Below are 18,147 nucleotides of genomic sequence, written 5' to 3'. Positions count from 1 at the left end.
ATTTTTCCAAAGACTTATTTTCTTTTAAGCACAGTATGACAATCGGTGCCTTGGTATAATAAAGCAGCAGCATATTACATATTTGTCAAAGCACAATTTTGCAAAAAGAAAAAGTGAAAAGAATTTCCCAACAGGAATCTAAAGATTTTGTAATATTAGGTAAATAGTTGATTTCTGGAATAAAGAGATAGTAATGTTTTTTTTTCTTCACAGTGACACTAAGAGTTCGGCAAATGAAGAACTGGCCCAGTAGTCTCTCTGCTCCTCACCAACTCGTCACATCTGGTTTGTCACAGTGCACAGCCCTCTTGACAGACTCATAGACGGCTGGTTGTCATTCACCGTGTTTGACTCGGTAAATGCGCTCGAAGGGTGTGAACCAACCCCTCCTGACACCTGGCTTCCCCATGGCCTCCACTCTGGTCTGGCCCTCTTGGGGCTGATGCTCCCTAAAGGGGGCTTCTTGCTCTCATAAGCCTCCCTAACTAATCCATTCAGCACAGCTGAGGCAGAAGTCTGGTCCAGGTGTTCAGCTGAGACCAGAGGTTGGCGGTCCTCCTCTTCCGATATGGCAAACACTGGCACACTGATGTGATCGCTCTCACCTGGGAAATCTCGCCTCTTTGCAGCCTGACCACCCTCAATCTGGCATTGAGTGGATGAGGAAGAGCCAGGGGTGGATTCTGGAGGAGAGGCCGTGGGAACACCGGTCCCCTTTAATTGGTCTTTCGTCTCGGAGAAAAGGCCAAAACAAGGCCCCGTGAACCTTGAGCGCCGCAGGTTGCTGGTGGAGTTGAGACGCCGCTGCCTTTGCGCAGGCTGTGTCAAAGGGTAGGACGCATTGCTGATGGATGAGTCAGAGATGGTACTGGTGTCTGCATTGGCCTCCAGGTGAACATCAGAGAAAACCTTCCTGTTGTCGCCCCCTCTGCAGTCAGCAACTAAACTGGTTGGAGCCTAGAATGATATGCATGATATTGTTTGCTAAATAAACGTCTCATAACAGACACAGACACTTATCAGAGTAAGAAAAAGAAGATTAAACTAACAAACTAATGAAAAAAAATCTAAATAAGCAGCTATTCACAAGCTAGAAGTTAAACCACAAGACACTGGGACAAATCTCATCAACCTGAGTATAAAACACAAGTACTGACGCTGTCCACCAGCTTGGTGAAGGGACTGGTGGAGTTCCAGCTGCACCACTTCTTGTGAAGCTGCGGCAGTGGGGGCAGGAAGTCCTGGAAAGTGCGTACACTCCAAGCTCTGGGTCTGGAACTTGCACTGCCGTCTTTGAGGGATCTGGCACCGGCAGGTGACGCCATGGGGTCCGCTGAAGGCCAGTCACAATCAGGGCTGGGACCAGTGTCACTGTGTCGCAGAAACCTCTCCCGCTGCTAAAACACAGGAATCATGGGAAATTAAATGAGTTATCGGGCTCCAAGAAGTGGGACTAAGGAACTAATAATCATGCCATTGAGGCTTGTAATCTGCACCTGCTGGGTTCATTCATGAACACCAAGCAATGAGATGCTTTAAAGGTGGAGCATGTAAGATTTCAATATTTTCAAAATAAATTAACTAAAAAAATAACTACAATCATAATTAGATAGGTTTTTTTTTAAACATGTAGGCTCCAGTCTGTCCATATTTGATGCATTATTAAATTACAAGTTTAATTCATGACAAAGACCCTTCTTAAATGTTTGCCTACCAGTAAAAAAAAAAAAAAAAAAAAAAAAAAAGTGCTTTTTGTCATTTGTCATTAATTAAACTTGTAATTTAATAACACATCAAATATGGACAGACTGGAACCTACATGTTTAAAAAAAAAAAAACTAATTATGATTGTAGTTATTTTATTAGTTAATTTATTTTGAAAATATTGAAAATCTTACATACTTCACCTTTGAAAAGAAAAAAAAAGAAGACTTTTCTAAAAAAAATTAAAAGGCAAATATGGTCCAAAGATGACAGCAAATGGGTAAAAACTGAAGAATAAAGACGACCACAGAACATAAATAGCCAACAAATCTGAGCTGGCATTCTGCTCAAGTGCTCAACTGTGGCTACAATAGTCACTGGCCTGCACTGAGCAGGACGCTCGTCACCAAATCACTGGGAATTTACTTAAAAACAACATAAACTGTACCATTTCATATCGTTATATATGTTTAAAACAAATATAAAAACATATATTCTTTGTGCAGTAGCTGTAAAAGTCACATAAATAATCCAAGTACTGAGAAGCCAAATATGGCCTTTATTTTCCTCCAGTTCTGTCAGATAGCGTCAAATAGCTTTACTGTGTGCAACAAAAGATCCTTTGGTTAGGGATATTAGAAACTGATAAGCTGGCAATGTGTTGGTTGCACCTGCTGCACTGCAGCCTCATACCTGAATGCCTCACAGCATATTTTGTTGTGTACAATATTAATGGATTAACCAGAAGGAAGTGTGCTGATTAGCTTAGCCCGCTCAGTCACACAGCCAGCCAGCTGAGCGTGTGGCTTTCGTACAAATCTCGTCATTATTTATTAAGTGTATTAAAGCTGTCAAGAGAACAGCAGGAGCTTTGGAAAGATTTCAATCACATTTGCTGTGTGAGCATGCACTCCAGCCGTCATTAAGAGTACATTATAGGTCCTCTCTGCTTGGACACCCAGGTGTCCGTGTGATCGAAGCACAAAGCTCACTTTATCGTTTCTGATCAGTCAGGTGCTGCCGATCAGTTGAAATGGGAAAGGTTTTAAGAGTTGCACCCGTCGGAGAGATAATCCCTCCCACGGAGTCGCTAGTAGCTAGCTTTGTCTAGACAAGAATTAGCTTAGGGTTTAATTAAAATGTTCTTTAGGAAAGTAAAGCCACCACAAACACAATGGCAACTTTTTAAATTTGACACATGGGGCAAGAAATCAGCTAGTGCAATCGCAAAGGCAGAGTTAAGAGACGCTTTTTAAGGGTAACTGGGAAAGCTCAGAACACATTACCTCCCAGAGGAACAGAACTGGCAACATTCAGGAAACGAGGAAGGTCAAAGACCATTCTGATCCAGACGCTTGATCTCACCACACTGTCTACAGCTAGAGAGGTCTCAATCTTTAATCGCTGCGCTTTTACCAAACTAAAACTGGATTGGAAGTTAACTTGACACTGGCATTCAGATATGAAGTTTGCATTTGTTTAATAACTCCTGTCTAGCAGCCCACGCAGCACTTCCCAAACATTATTTACATGGACATCTGAATCGAGGACACACACAGGCAGACCACACACTGCGTGCCAAAGCGTGCATGACACACACCAACACGCACAATTTGAGCTGGGAATCTGGCTCTGTAGATAATACTCCATTAGCCTGGGCTGCAGAAAAGCTGCCAGAGTTGTTTTATGCCAACTCTTATTCCAAGAGAGTACAAAAGACAGCAGAGGGAAGGGGGAAAAAAAAAAGCCTGTTTCATCAAAACTCCTTCCATCTTTTAATTATCCCCATTTCTCAATTATGTCCTCATAGTTTTTATAATTTTAGATTCTACCTTGCATTTTCCATTATAATAGTATCAGTCTTATTTGGAACACTGGGTCATTTCAAAGCACTGAATACCCTGCCACCTCAGATGTTCATTTGTTCCAGGATCATTTCCACAAAGTGAAAAGAACCATGCTATGGAGTGTTTACCTTTGAGATTAAATAAACAATTTTACTCTCCACTACATGGGGTTGAGGGTACTATTAGATAAAGCCAAACAAAACAAAAAGTACATTTGGTCCAGCCGGCCATTAGCCAGCATGCTTATCCCCATTTTCAGGTTAACTTGCAGTGGTAAAACATCCAAAGCTGAGAGACTCACTAAAGGCAGATTGTCTCTATCTTTTCTTGTAATTGCATAAAATACGGTGGAAAACTCATCCTATATTCAAGTTTATTAGAAAGCTGGATTTACATGGTACTGGCTCTTACTGTATGAGGGGAGAAGTGTAGCCCACTTGGACTGGCAGCTGAAGATACAATGAAAACCTCATCCGCACCGAGGTCGAGTTCAGTCAGACCACTGCAGGAAAGATCCACCTCTGCATTCTGGGAAATATCACCACCAGCACTGACTACGGAAAAGCAGACAGAAACATTTAGACATAAACATCTCTTCAAATGAGCTTTTTGCAACCAAAGATTCACTGAGTCTGGTAAAGATTGGATTTTTAAATTTAGACCTCACACCAGTAGTCAGCAGTGAAACTGCATTTTATTCTGTTTTACTCACTAATATTCATGTTTCAATGAGATTGATTTGATGGTTTGATGTGAATTCTGGGCACACAGGGAAGAGGACTGTTCTCCCCTGTTGTTTAAAACTACTCCCGGGCTGCTTTGCATTGTGGGTTAAATGCCACAGCCCACAAATCCCCCAGCTTGGGTCCAGTCCCACCCCGAGAGCAACAGAAGTCTTTCGATTGTTCCCGGAACGAGCCCCTGTGCTTCTCCGAAACGAATGCAATTATCCTTACCATTGAAAACTCTACAGACTTACCCCACACAGGGTCTCTCATCATTTCTTTTAATTAAACAATACAACCACAACCACTTTATAAAAGCTTGCTAGGATCTCCATTTCCACTGGCAGCAAGACAGTTTTTTTTTGTTTTTTTTTTGCTTTAAACAAAAAAAAACCAAAACAAAAAAAAACAAAGTAGAGGAGGTAACTGCTGCAGATGAACATACAAAGAAAATCCTGACATAGAAAATCCAGTCTGTCAAGAAATTTCTTACATAGTTACTGACATTCTCAAACCTCAAGTCTTCGTTTTAAAACCAGCACACAAAATTTCAATATCACAGCTTTGCCAAGAAATTATTTGATGGAGGTTTTATATTCTTGACCCCATTATTATCATTCCTGAAATTATGTGTGAAATGTCTGAACACATGGCGCTGATAAGTGGAAATGAAAGAAACCCACAGTAATGTTATTTTTATTGGCTTTGAGCTTGATGCAATGTACTAAATTTACTTCCTGTCACACAAAATAATCTCAGATACACAAAACAAGCAGAATTTGTGAATGTGTTTGCCGTAAAGAAGGAGCATTTGTGCCTGTGGAGGTGTGTATGTATCTTCCCGACCTGCTTGCGGTGGGCCGTTGTCGTTGTTGTCCTGCTCTATGGTCATCTCCAGGTTGGTCTGATTCTCGGCCATCAGCTGCAGCTCACTGACCTCAGGACCAGTGTTCTGCACTCCCTGTGGCACCTACAACACATCACGATTCGGTTAAAGTCCAATAGTCAGCTGTGGGAATGTGCTCCAGTACTCAAAAAAACAAAACACAAATAAAGGCCTAGATCAGGGGTGTCCAGATTTGGTCATCACGGGCCGCTGTCTTGCAGAGTTCCCACCTGTTCCAACACACCTGACTCAGGTCTGGTGTGTTTAAACAGGACTGGACACCCCTGTCCTAGACTAGACCTGTCACTGTAACAAATTTTGCCATGCGATTAATTGTCTCCGAAATTATTGCGATAAATGATAATATCACGCTAAGTGATTATTGTTATCATTTTGAGACCATTTTCAATTAAAATAACAATAATGCTATAACAATACAAGTACACCCTTGCATTATTATCAACATACTTTAATTTCTAAAGAACATTTAGCTCGATGTGCAGAATAGACTCATCCAGTCCCCAGTCAGCTAAAACGGTTTTGGCAACATGGTTATCTGGAACATATGGTCTCTTAACACCATGTAACATAGTTACATAGTCTATGGTGAAGCTCATATAAGGGGACATGTGTGGACTTGACCAGAGGTGGAATGGTAAAATGTCATTTTTCATGTCAGTGTAAAGTTGTGGAATTGCCATTTGTAACATGTATGTTCATCCAGGCAATTCATACTGGTTTGCAACCTTTTTCAAAATGTCGCCTTTTTAATATTAAAGAGTAGCATGGCTTTAACAACCACACCGTCTGAGTGCACATCATGTTGCACGGTCCTGTTGATATTTATCTGTCTGTTAAACACTCTGGTGATTGTAGACTGTCGGGAAGATGGAATAAACTATTTGTTAAGGCCTTAAGTGCAGATGGAAGCTTGTTGTATTGCCAGGTTTAGCTAATATTGTCTTAAAACAAATGCAGCAGAAAAGTAAGACAAATGAAAATGATTGCATCCGGTAAACTTATTGCGTGCATTTTTTCTTATCGCACGATTAATTGACTTATTGCGACAGGCCTAGCCTAGACGTTACGCTAGTGGCAGCTAGCAGATCCTATGGGAATGCCTAAAGATGTGATCTGTCGGGCTCAATAATAAATCAAGGTCTGAGATTAAAGATGTTGCATGTTAGATATTTTTGGGTGAGTAAATAGGAAAATAATTATTCAGTGAGGAGCTACAGTCAGTAACAATAAAGAGGAACAGAACAAAAACAGCAATGAAGAAGAACAAGGTTAAGAGAAAAAAGGAGCAAACTGATTGTACTCACTGTGAAGAATTTGGATGGGCCTGAGTCAAACAGATTAAATCACCTGGATGACGACACTCTTGTCTCATCAGAGTGACTGATAATGTTCAGAAAGATATACTGAAGTGTGCAACTCAAAGGCTTCCATTCGGCTGTGTCATTCTTCGACTTCAAAACCCAAGATTTCAGCAATTTGACAACACTGTAAATTGTATTGTCTGAATTTGGCTTTAAATGAGACTGATAGGGATAATTAGGCCTTAAAGTGGGCTTTGAAAACATTAATAAATAGCCTTTGTTGCAAATATGTGACCTGGTGTGAACCTGAGGTGGTACTGCTCTGTGGGTAGCGGGGGCCACAGTGGTACCGTAGTGGACAGCCTTGGCCTCAGTGACAAAGAATTTTAAAAGAAATGTTCAGTGAGCCAGGATAAAGCTCTTTTTAGAGGAATGTTTGACAAATAAAGCAACAGAGACAAGTAGGCAGGTAGGCAGGGGATGAGAGGCAGATGAGAAACAAACGAGGAGGAGCTCAGGCTTTTCTTTTTCATGGACATAGTTCAAACAAGCAAACATTTGATCCTTTGAGAGAACGTCTGAAATTGAAGAATAAAATATTCATTCATCTAAAATGATCAGATCTTTTTAAATCCTTTGCCAAACTCATTCGCATCCACAAGTTTTTTTTTGTTTTTTTTTTCCACACCCCACCACAGTAGCAAAGGAAATTGCACACTTTCAGGCCAATGGTAAAATAATACAGGCTCCACTGGCACCTAATCTGGAGCCCCTGATTCCAATTTCATATTTGATTTATCAAAATGACTACAAATTCTTATAATTTCTGTCAGATTATTAGCTTTCTTACTGACCATTTCAAAAGGATCAGATATTTGCCAGTGAGTGTATATTTTTTATTTATTTATTTATTTATTTATTTATTTTTAATTAAAAAAGCCAATATTGTACTTCTCTTTTCACTTGACTCATGTAATACCTCAGAGTTGCTGGATGTGCTGGTGCCGGCTCTTTTTGGACACAGTTTGGGTCTGGAAAACATGAGGTACCAAATCAGTCCCTAATGACAAACAAATCCCTTTACAAATATCCTCAAATTGTCCTCTCAGTGTTCCTCTCAAGAGTGAAAACCACTCTGGTGTTTCCAGAATGACCACAAAAAAAATGCAAAAATGGATGTCACCCCCATCTAGCTGTGCTAAAATGGAAACCCTCCCCAACCGTAACTACCTTCATCACCACACATAATTAAAAAGCTCCCATGCACCTGTGGCTATTTCACAAAGCATAATAAAACACAGTTGTTGTGTTGTGGTGCTTGGATTATGAAGAAAGCTGCACAATAATCTCGATTTGCAAGAAAATGCTTGATTAAGTGTTCTCATAATACTTGTCATTGAGCTGTTGTCTTTTTTTGTGCTTTAATACAAACGTCTTCAAAACTGATATTAATTTCAGACACACAATTGTGTGTCACAGATACCTGTGACATCCAGACACATTAATGTGACTATTCCTATCAGATTCTTTTACATTTGACTGGATTTAAGCCATTTACATGTTGATTATAGTATTTTCTGAGATGCTTGTCTAATATCATTATATCCTCCATTATTTTCCGCCCAGTTCTTATGTTTATTTGAACTGGTGAAGCGTGTAAAAATACTTGAGCATGTGCCCTCTCATTAAAAATGACTCTTACAGCTGAATGAGTTTATTACCTGCTACCAGTCAACTAAGGGCAACCCCTGCTGTGACTCTCATCCACCTCTGACTGTTTTCGGAACAGAGGAGACCTTTGGATTTAAACTCAGTGCTGCTTAAAACTTCCATGATCCTGCCCAGCTTGCCAGGCTAATTGCCAATGGTTTCTGTAAACTCATTTAAATTAATAGGGAACAACTAAATAAAAAGAGGGAAAAAAAGTGCTACCGAGGCTGCGCATCATTTTGATGTTTTATGGCAATGCATTCCCTGGCTTCGGTATGACTTGTGTTGTTGTTCTTGCTAATTATGCTTTCATTTTATTGAACATACGTTTCCAATTTCCCCGTCCGTAATAGTGAGAACCTGCAGAGTTATTGTGCCTGACGGATGGGTTGGAGACACTGAGCTGCATTCCAAATGAAAACACAGATTATACAAAACAAAACAGTTTCTTACAAGTAGCTGAAAACTAAAATGAGCACAAACAAAAACATCCCCGAATTTCAAGCCCACCTTAAGCAGCAGGGGAAAAGAGCTTGTCAGAACAGATAGTATTACAAACTTAACTGCTGAGTTTGTGCTCATTGTCCCAAGGGATGGAAGAGAGAACAACCCGTGAATTACACCTTTTGATTGCCTGACAATGCTATCCCTACCAAATTCGCATTGAGTGCTACTTCTCCTTGTAGTCCCTTATTCCCTAATTTCCCCGCCCATTACTTTCATGCTGCCTTTATGTTTTCGTGAGCTGGAATTAATGCCAGGTGCTGTACCTTGAATGCCCCTCAGTCTGTGGTGAGAATGCTCCACATCAAGGAAGCCGCACAGTTGCAGCCAAACCCACCTAATCACCAAGGGGTCACCACATCAAGGACCGAAGCTTCCAGCTGAGTCAACATGAGAGAGCTGCGACTGAGTAGGTGTGAGTGTGTATCCGTGTATGTGTAATTCCTGTCTGGCCAATGCATTTCCAGTCATGAGATTTTCTTTAAGACTTCGGAAATTTCTCTGGGGAATATTCACTAAGAACTGATTTAGATTTAGCTTAACTTTTAAAATGGAGCCAAAAAACAGCTGAACCCTAACATAGGCATGTTAAGATACTCCCCTGTGGCAGTACAAACATGCTTATGTTTTACTCGTAAACGTTGCCATGTGCATCTAAGTTTAGAGAAGGTTCCTGTGCTAGCATATGTTACTTTAGTTGGTTCAATTCAATTCAATTCAACATAATTTATAAAGCTTCAAATCACGGCAATGACATCTCAAGACGTTTTACAGACAGGAAAAAAAACATAATGAAAGCGAATTCATAATAACCCATATAAGGAAACTAACAGATTGAGTTGGAGGATCCAACTCAATCTCCCACCCTGAGCAAGCACACTGGCAACAGTGGGAAGGAAAAAACTCCCTTTTAACAGGAAGGAAACCTCCGGCAGAACCCGGCTCAAAGACAAGCAGCCATCTGCCTCTGCTGTGTGGGGGGAAGAGGACAGAAAGACAACAGACAATAGGAACTCCTAATCTGGTTGTGGTCGAAATATCATTAGTTTTGCAAGTGTTTTGGTTAAAAATCAAAACACCAAACACATTACAAATTTACCCAATGACAGGACGAGAGAAGGTAAAAATGACATTATCAGTTAAGAAAATATTTTTATACTTTTACAAAGAATGTCACCTCGGTTTCCTTGACTTTCCTAATCTTTCTCGATGTAGTAGCATAAATGTTTGCTGTTCTTCTGGGACAAAATCTCCACAAAATCCCAGACAACTCCCATTAAGAAAGGTTCTTGTTTCAGTCTAATCTGAAGGGCGGTCTCACATCTATGTCCTTTGCTGTTGTTGTCATCACAAACGACACATGCATAAAGGTTGAGTGTTCCCATGAAAATCAGATGCAAGGCATTTGAGATGACTAAGACCAAATCAGGATTAAACAAAGTGGGAATGCAGCCTCATTGCTCCAAGTGGGGTCCCGCCCCCCTCGGTCTCTATGATTCATCCACCATGTCTAACAACAATATTAAAGCATAGTTACTGTTTGTTGAGATTTGTTCTTTGGAACAAAACAGTGGAGCAAATTATTTACAAAGATATCCATGTACTGCCTTCTTACAATGGTGGAACAAATTTCACATAGAATAACACACAAGGCAGTTCTGTTATACCTGATTAACATCTGTGAAAGGTTTTTTACCTGAATATGATGCAGAGAACACCTGTAAGAATCATGGTGAAGAAGGCAGCTCCGCTCACAGCAGCCAGGAGAGAGTCAGCCTTGTTCCCTGCAGGAGACGCGACATGTCTGTCCCCCCCTGGTTCTGTCAAATTGTGGTACTGGAAGAGAAGAGCAAAGCCACGTCCCCAGTGGGTGGTAGTGATGAGCTCCATGATGACTTCCACCATCTCTAGGCTGGAACCAAAAACCAGCTGGCTGCTAGGCGGCCGGTTGGACCCACAGAACCGAGAGGAAAAGGTGATAAGGTCCGAGATGTAGAGGACATCGTGTGGGCAAGTGTCAAGCACAGACTGCTGGGTTTCCGGGCTCACAGCTGGAGTGTCGGTGATGTGCTGTGAAGACAGGGTGGTTGCTTCCACAGCTGTGCTTGGGTTAGAACTGGGATTGAGGTCTGCCCTTAGGTGAGAAGAAGAGGCAGAGTTCATGGCTTTGTCACCTGCAGGCACAGCCTCAGGTAGCAGGAGAAGAGAGGCAGGAGGTGGAGAAAACAGACTAGAGGAGGAATCTGCAGATCTTTTGGCAGAATTTGACACTTTGGCAATCTCCATCTTTGTGGACTGTTCCTGGACCACCACTTGTTTGACCTCGCCGTCATGGGGCGACAGCTGAATCTTTGAAACATCCCCCGTGCTTTGAAGTGTTGGTTCTTTAGCCGTGGATGAGGTTTCATCAGCCGCTAAACTGGCAGGGTTGAAAGCCACCTCTTCTTCTTCAAAATTAGAGATGGCTGAATACTGAGCTGCAGAGTCGTGGCTTTCAAACACATCAAAGTCAAATATCTCCAAAACGAGCTGATAATCAATTGGCACGACAAACTGCCAAACGCAGTGTGTCCCCGAGGAGTAGTTATATGGGAAACCAGGAGACAGGATGAGGCCTTGGACATCCATCACATCCACCTTGGCGCCACAGTCAAAATACACCTGCAATGGGAATTACATTCATTTAGTTGCGACACTGATCTAAAAGTGCTTTAAGGCAAAACCAGAAATTTCATATTGTTATCTCTTTAAATTCTACTCAGGCAGCAGACAGTTGCCATGGTGAGGACTTCTCTGCCATCACTTGTTACTGCATCATGTTTACAAGTGTTGACCAGCATTATCTTGTCTTCTTAATCCTGGAATGAGTCGTGCATTCAAATAAAGATCACTGGGTGTTATTATTTTCTATGTTGAAGCCACCAGCAACTAAGGCAAATAAAACAGTCTGCTTGAGATCTGATTGCTCACTGACAAAAACCATTTCAACGCTGAACTATTCAACTCTGCTGCTGTGCTTTTGTGTCAAAGCTGGTGTTTTGCCTGTACGGCTGACCTTGGTAACCAGGAGCATGGGGAAGGAGTGGGGTATTTCTTCAAACATGCAAGTGGTAATTCTTCCCAGGTGTACAGAAATGTAAGGAGGGACCGTGGCTCTAAGCAGAGGCAGATGTGTGGTTGGGCCAGGGAGCTGAGGACCAGACCTTTGTAGGGGAGCACAGCATTTATGAGCTTTCCTGTTCGCCTCAGTTCTGGACTGTGGGAATGGGCCAGACAGACAGACCCCCTTCGCCAGACAGGTAACAAACCAACACCCTCGGGCAACACTTGAGCTCTGGACCAAAATAAAAATATATGAACCTAGCTTCTCTGGTAAAATGCTATGCCAACAAATATTTCCCTGCTGATATTATATTTTTCTTTTCTTTTTTTTTTTTTTTTTTTTTTGGGTCAGTGCGCAGGTGGTCCTTAATTTAGCAATGTCTTACATTTAAGCAGCTCAGCCACCTGAGATCAGTCTCAAGCGCCATCTTTTAATGGTGACTACTGGTTGCATAAAGAAAAAACCATGGCGATGGTCTAAATGGTGAGCTCGGGGCATCTAACAAAGTAATCGGTGATGCTACTGCTGCTCCGCTCACTAGCTACAAAGCCATTATTAAAATAAATAAATTGGTTTAACAGAGAAATAAATAAATAAATGAATAAATAAATAAATAAATAAATAAATAATTGATTAAAACATAACAACCTAACCTCAACAGTTGAAATCAAAGATTTTCTTAGAAAAGGAAAAAAGAAAATCCTTTTTTTTTTTTTTTTTACTTCCAACTGTATTGTGAAATGTTTTTTTTCTTTTCCTTCAATTACTTTTTCAAAAAAAAAAAAAAAAAATTACAGGCAACATATCTGCACAAATTCTGCAGCTCTTTGCTCCTGTTAGTTCACACTGGAGCACAAGTTAAGTCCACCGCTCACAACACACCGCTGGCTGTCACAGCTGGTGGAAATACTACACTAAAATGCTAAAGGCACCGTGGCCAAAGATTTACATTTCTTGGCAGACGGTGCTCTTCTAGATAAAGAGAACACACTTGAAGATGCTTTAAAATCTTTCTGCAAAGTGATGTGAATAAACCAATACAGCCTGTGACCAAATCATGACATGCTGAGAGCTCACAGATGGGGTCAAGTTTGAGTGAACAACAACACAGGGCCGAGCCATGAGATGGTATTAGCCATGTTTGTCAGCTCTCATTGCATTTCTAAGAACAGCAAAGTGAAAGTGTGTGGCTGACCAAGAATGCAACAATTTAACCAGCTTACTACACCACATACTTTCCTAATTACATTTACAAACAGCAGAGCCGTTGTCATAGATAATAAACTGCTTGTGGTACATGAATGATATTACATTTGGTTAAATGTTTGTGGAATCTTCCTACTATCTGGGAGGAAAAAAAAGAGCTAACACAATTATTTTTGTTTCCTTTACCGTTGCTCTGACGTAGTATTATTCACTTTCATTACTTCATGACTGACATTAGGAAGCAATAATATTCAGGTTTAACTGAATATCATGAATGTGATACACCATTAAGGGTATTTAAATGGGCCAAAAGCCATTATTGCCAAGGTTAGGATTAGATGGTTTAGAGTTATTTCATGCAATTAAAGAAATCACTTCACAATATGGGGTGAAAGAGTGCATGAATGAATGAATGAATGATGAATAATTGGTGACAGAATGCATGTCTTTTTTTTTTTTTTTTTTCTTTCCATCATGGTTGATTATGGCTTGCCCCAGTTTCTTTTAATACCTTTTACACCCAGTTTCTCATCCTAAAACAAACCCAAACTTTATAATAAAGTTGTTATAGGAGATGTGCAGCTACAAATGAATATTGTTAAGGGGAAAAAAAAGAATGAAAAGAGAAATGTGTCAGGAATGAAACAGTCTCATCTCTCCCACCAGGATGAGGCTGCCGAGAGGTCCCCTGAACCCTTGTATATACATGCTAGACTACACATGAAAAGGCTCTAAAGTGCCATAGTGTCGAATGGAAATGGGACATTCTTATAATGCCAAACATCTCAGTTCTGTTACATCACAGGCCGCTCTACTGGCAGGCCGCTAATTATTCAAGGATGCCTTTTCTCATGGCAAAACAATGGGCCGCAGTGCTGTTTTAGTGAGCCACTTCACAAATGGGGAGGCCGGATCATATTTTAATGAAGTGATGAAGGTGCAAGCTGAAAGTTTACATAAGAGCCGGCTGGTCAATGCGCCCCAGTTGTGTTGCTTCTGTGGACGGAAGTAGATCAACTGAGCTCATAATTGTCTGAAATGACTTGTTCAGAGGAACGTCAGGGCAGCTGCTGTTACTACACAGAGGCCTCCAAAAATGTGGCACATCTTTCAATAAAAATAAATAAATGAAGCTCAAATAATACAAGGTGACTCTTTAAATCCACTGAGTGGGGAATGATTTGTTTGTGCAGTAAAACTTTATAGCTTATGAATTTGAATCGAAATACAAATGCAACTAAAACTTGCAAAAAATGATTGATGCTAAATTGCACGTGTTGCTGAGCAAAATGGTCAGAAAACTAAAGGAAACTGTTTTAGTTCAAAACAATAGATTACAACTAAAGGTTTTTTTAATTACATTAAAATCACATAAAAAGTTCTCTGCTATGAAATTGATTTTTTTTTTCAAATAAAAAGTTAATAACTTGATTTGTTAGCACACCTTTATCTGACAAAACAGAGGCCTGCAGCTTGACCTAAAAGTTTTTTTTTGTTTTTTTGTTTTTTTTATAAACCACCCAGGCTGGTGACACCGCTGTGAAAACTCTGCAACACGAGCTGCCTTCTGCTGAAATACAGTTAACACACACACACACACACACACACACACACACACACACACACACACACACACACACACACACAGGCTCTCATGCACAAACAGTCTCAGACTGGCTCATAAACAGGCAGGCAGGCCCCTCAAAAGGGGGCAGGAATCCTCACCAGCCCTGTTTACTACAGCAGCAGACTGACACCACCTCACAGGCTTGTGCTTCAGCAGCAGCCTTCTACTCAGGAGGCATCACAATCTTGCTTTTTTTTTTCTCTAAGTCTTAACCAATATCAAGTTTTTAACACTTTCTGAAGAATAAAGAATGCATATAAAATTAGCTTTTTTAAAAGAGCAACAACAACAAGAAATTCTTCACTCATACAAAATATGTGACACAAGCTTATCGTAAAAGAAATACTAAGGAGGACAGAAAAGAAATGATCACAGTCATTGCCACAAAAAATTAAATATACAGTGAAACAAAACAAAAAAGTAGTTTGATTTAATACAATTAAAGAAAGTTCCTAATAAATGCTGTGGTTTAGTTTAAGGTTTGGTTAAGTTTAATAAAATTAGGAATTCCACTGATTCAATTACTGTAAAAAGGTTTTTTTTTTTTTTTGTTTTGTTTTGGTTTTTTTCAATCTGAGTTCAACAAATGTACAGGAAATTCCCTAAAACATGGCATCACATGCTCTTCTTAATGATGCTACTTGTATTCTACACAGATACAGAAGAAAAATCTAGACAATCATTTGATAACATTGAGAGAAACCGATTCAATACAGTAATTTTCTAATACTTAGAAAGGTACAGGTATGAAAGCAGTGATGGTAAGAAATTAACAAAATCAGTTCCAAGGAATTCTTTGCAAGAAAAACAACAACAACAACAACAAAAAAGACTCAATCTGTATTTCTTGCAAGTAAAGAAAAAGAAAACTAACTCCTTGAGGTCATCATCCACAGCTGTGAAAGGTGCTGATACCCAAGCTCAGGTTTTATCACATCTCCCTTGAGTGAACGTCTCTTGGTGGTATCAGTGGGAGCCTGTTCAGCCCGTGGCAAGTTTACTTTCAGGTCACTTTTGTTGACGACAGCGGGACAAGCTCAGCATATTTCCACCACTGACTGCAGCACAAGAGACTTATTAAAAGACCTCTCTGAGCCCAAGCATGTTCAATCAACATCTCATTCATGGAACCATTACAGGATGTTCTTTGTAGCCTCTACGGATAATTGAAGTCCTGTAAATTATCACTGCGGAGGTTCTAAAACATGCACATATATGTGGCTGGGTGGGCCAGAGCACAGGCATAAGCAAGCCCTCTTTTCCATGTTTGTGGTGGAAAACCTACTATCATATTTTCTCTAAAAAAGATCTTCTGCAGCTGTGGTTGCTGTTAATGTGAGCCTGTGAAACACTGCGGTGACTTCTGCCTATCTCCACAGTGGCTTTAACCACTTTGGAGAAATAATGCAGAGTTTGGTGTGAGATCCAATGAATGCACTTATCTATGATAACTGGTCTTTGGACAGTGCTTCAGTAAAAAGTCCTGCATAGACTCAGCTGACACATTTAAACTGCCATCAATCAGAGTCTAAATGCATACAGCATTTCCAAGACCGACCACAATATAAAATGGAAGAAAACTTTTTTTTTTTTTAAACATTTTATCTTGCAATGAAGAGAACCCGTCAACTACAGAGCTTGTTTACTAGCTGAAGGAGTGTGGCTTTTTTCATCGCCTTTCTGTTTGTCTGCATGTGTTTGTTGCCATTGCAAAGTGTGACCCTGGCAGAAACAGTCAAAAAGATGTTTAAGACAGATGTTCAGTGTGCCTTAAAGTGGGAAGCAGGTTAATTTGGGAGCTTATGTTTCATTAGGACTAGTAAAATCTACCAATAAAACTATTGATCGTGCAAAATTAGGTTTCAAAATCATGGGGGAAAAAAATAAATAAATAAATCAGCAGTCTTCTTTGCTCTGAAATGCATGCTTAGCATAAATGTCGTCGGTCTGATTGACTGATTTTAGAACAGCTTAAATGAACCATACCGATGGCAAAAAGAAGAGGGGAGCTTGTTTTTAACTAAACCAAATTGCTTTGATTTGAAATCACAATTGTGCAGTGTAGATTTGAAGTACTTTGTTCATCTGCAGCCCTGTAAAGGACTGGCAACCCGTCCAGGTGTACCCTAACTCTTGCCTGATGACTCCTGGAATACCTCACACTTCCCTGTGACCCTTAATTGGATAAAGCGGTATAGAAAATGAATGAATATATGAACAAACGAATGAACGAATGTTTACCTGCATGCTAGGGAACAGGTCAGTCCAACTGCAATATTACCAAGTAAAACCATGAGGCGGGTGTTGTTCGTGATTCTAAAAACCTAACTATCATTCTACTCAGCTTCCTCTTCCTCTTATGACTTATAATCTCTGATTTACTGTGCAGCCCTCAGACTGGCGAGCTTGATTTTCAGGAAAATTGTTCACCCTGCATAAATCATACAGTGAGATTTTTAATTTGGCTCTTCAATCCACTGAGCATAAAACTGAGTTACGAATTTGGTGCATAGTCCATCCAACGTCACTGCTACATTTTACCTTTGTTCTTCATGAAATTCACCAATTCTGCGTCTCATTACTCTTCTTCTTTTAGTAAGCTAACCAAGTTCTGCTAATTCTGCCAGCCAGGGAGGATTTATTTCTACAATAAAGGCAGAGCTAGCTAGTATCAGAGACAGATGGATAGAACAGTTGGCTAATTTGGCAAACTGAATTTTGTTGGCTTTTCACAACTAGTCCGCTTCCTAATGTACTTCAGAATAAACCCAATAACGACTCACAGAAAAAAAAATGAAAAAGCTGTTGATGTTCATGACAATACGGCTTTCCATCTTTTAACATGTTTTAAAACAGTTTAACAGATAACGTTAAAATGTCCCACATTATACTTTTTTTTTTTTTTTTTTTTTTTTTTTTTTAAAAACAAATTCACATGGAAGGAAGAGGTCCAACATTTAACCTGAATTACTCCAAATTCAGGCTTGGTCCTGAATTTCAGCCAATTTCAAAAGTTGCTCTAGTGTAGGGTGGCTAAAGTTGGTCATTGAGGGCTCGAATATGATCAAATTAATAATCATGATTATTTCGAGTGAAATTGAGATCTCAATTATTTAAGACAATTATCCGTTTTCTTTAACAACATGAATTTATTTAACATTAAACTGGTTATTAAACAATGTCTTTAAGATTTCACAAATTTTAGAAAACAAACAAATAACATGAAGCTTTGTCTTGACAAAATGCAAATACTGATGTAAGCTGAATTGATAAATATAAACTATGTTGTAGTGAACTGCATCAACCTACTGCAATTATTCTACATTGCATCTGCAGACGGAGCCGACTGCGAGACTGGCCACCTGGGAGTGCTTTAGGACGGGGAGAGGCTCTCTCTGCTTGTTCGTGACAGTTACTGCAGAACAATATATGGCTTCAAGTCAGTTGTCAAAACACCAGAAAAGTCTCTAAAAGTCTCTCATAAAAATTGCTATATTTGTCGCCATTAGCTTT

The sequence above is a fragment of the Telmatherina bonti genome (genome assembly GCF_933228915.1).
Source record: "Telmatherina bonti genome assembly, chromosome: 13".
NCBI lineage: Eukaryota > Metazoa > Chordata > Actinopteri > Atheriniformes > Telmatherinidae > Telmatherina > Telmatherina bonti.
Note: the sequence above shows the minus strand (reverse complement) of the source record.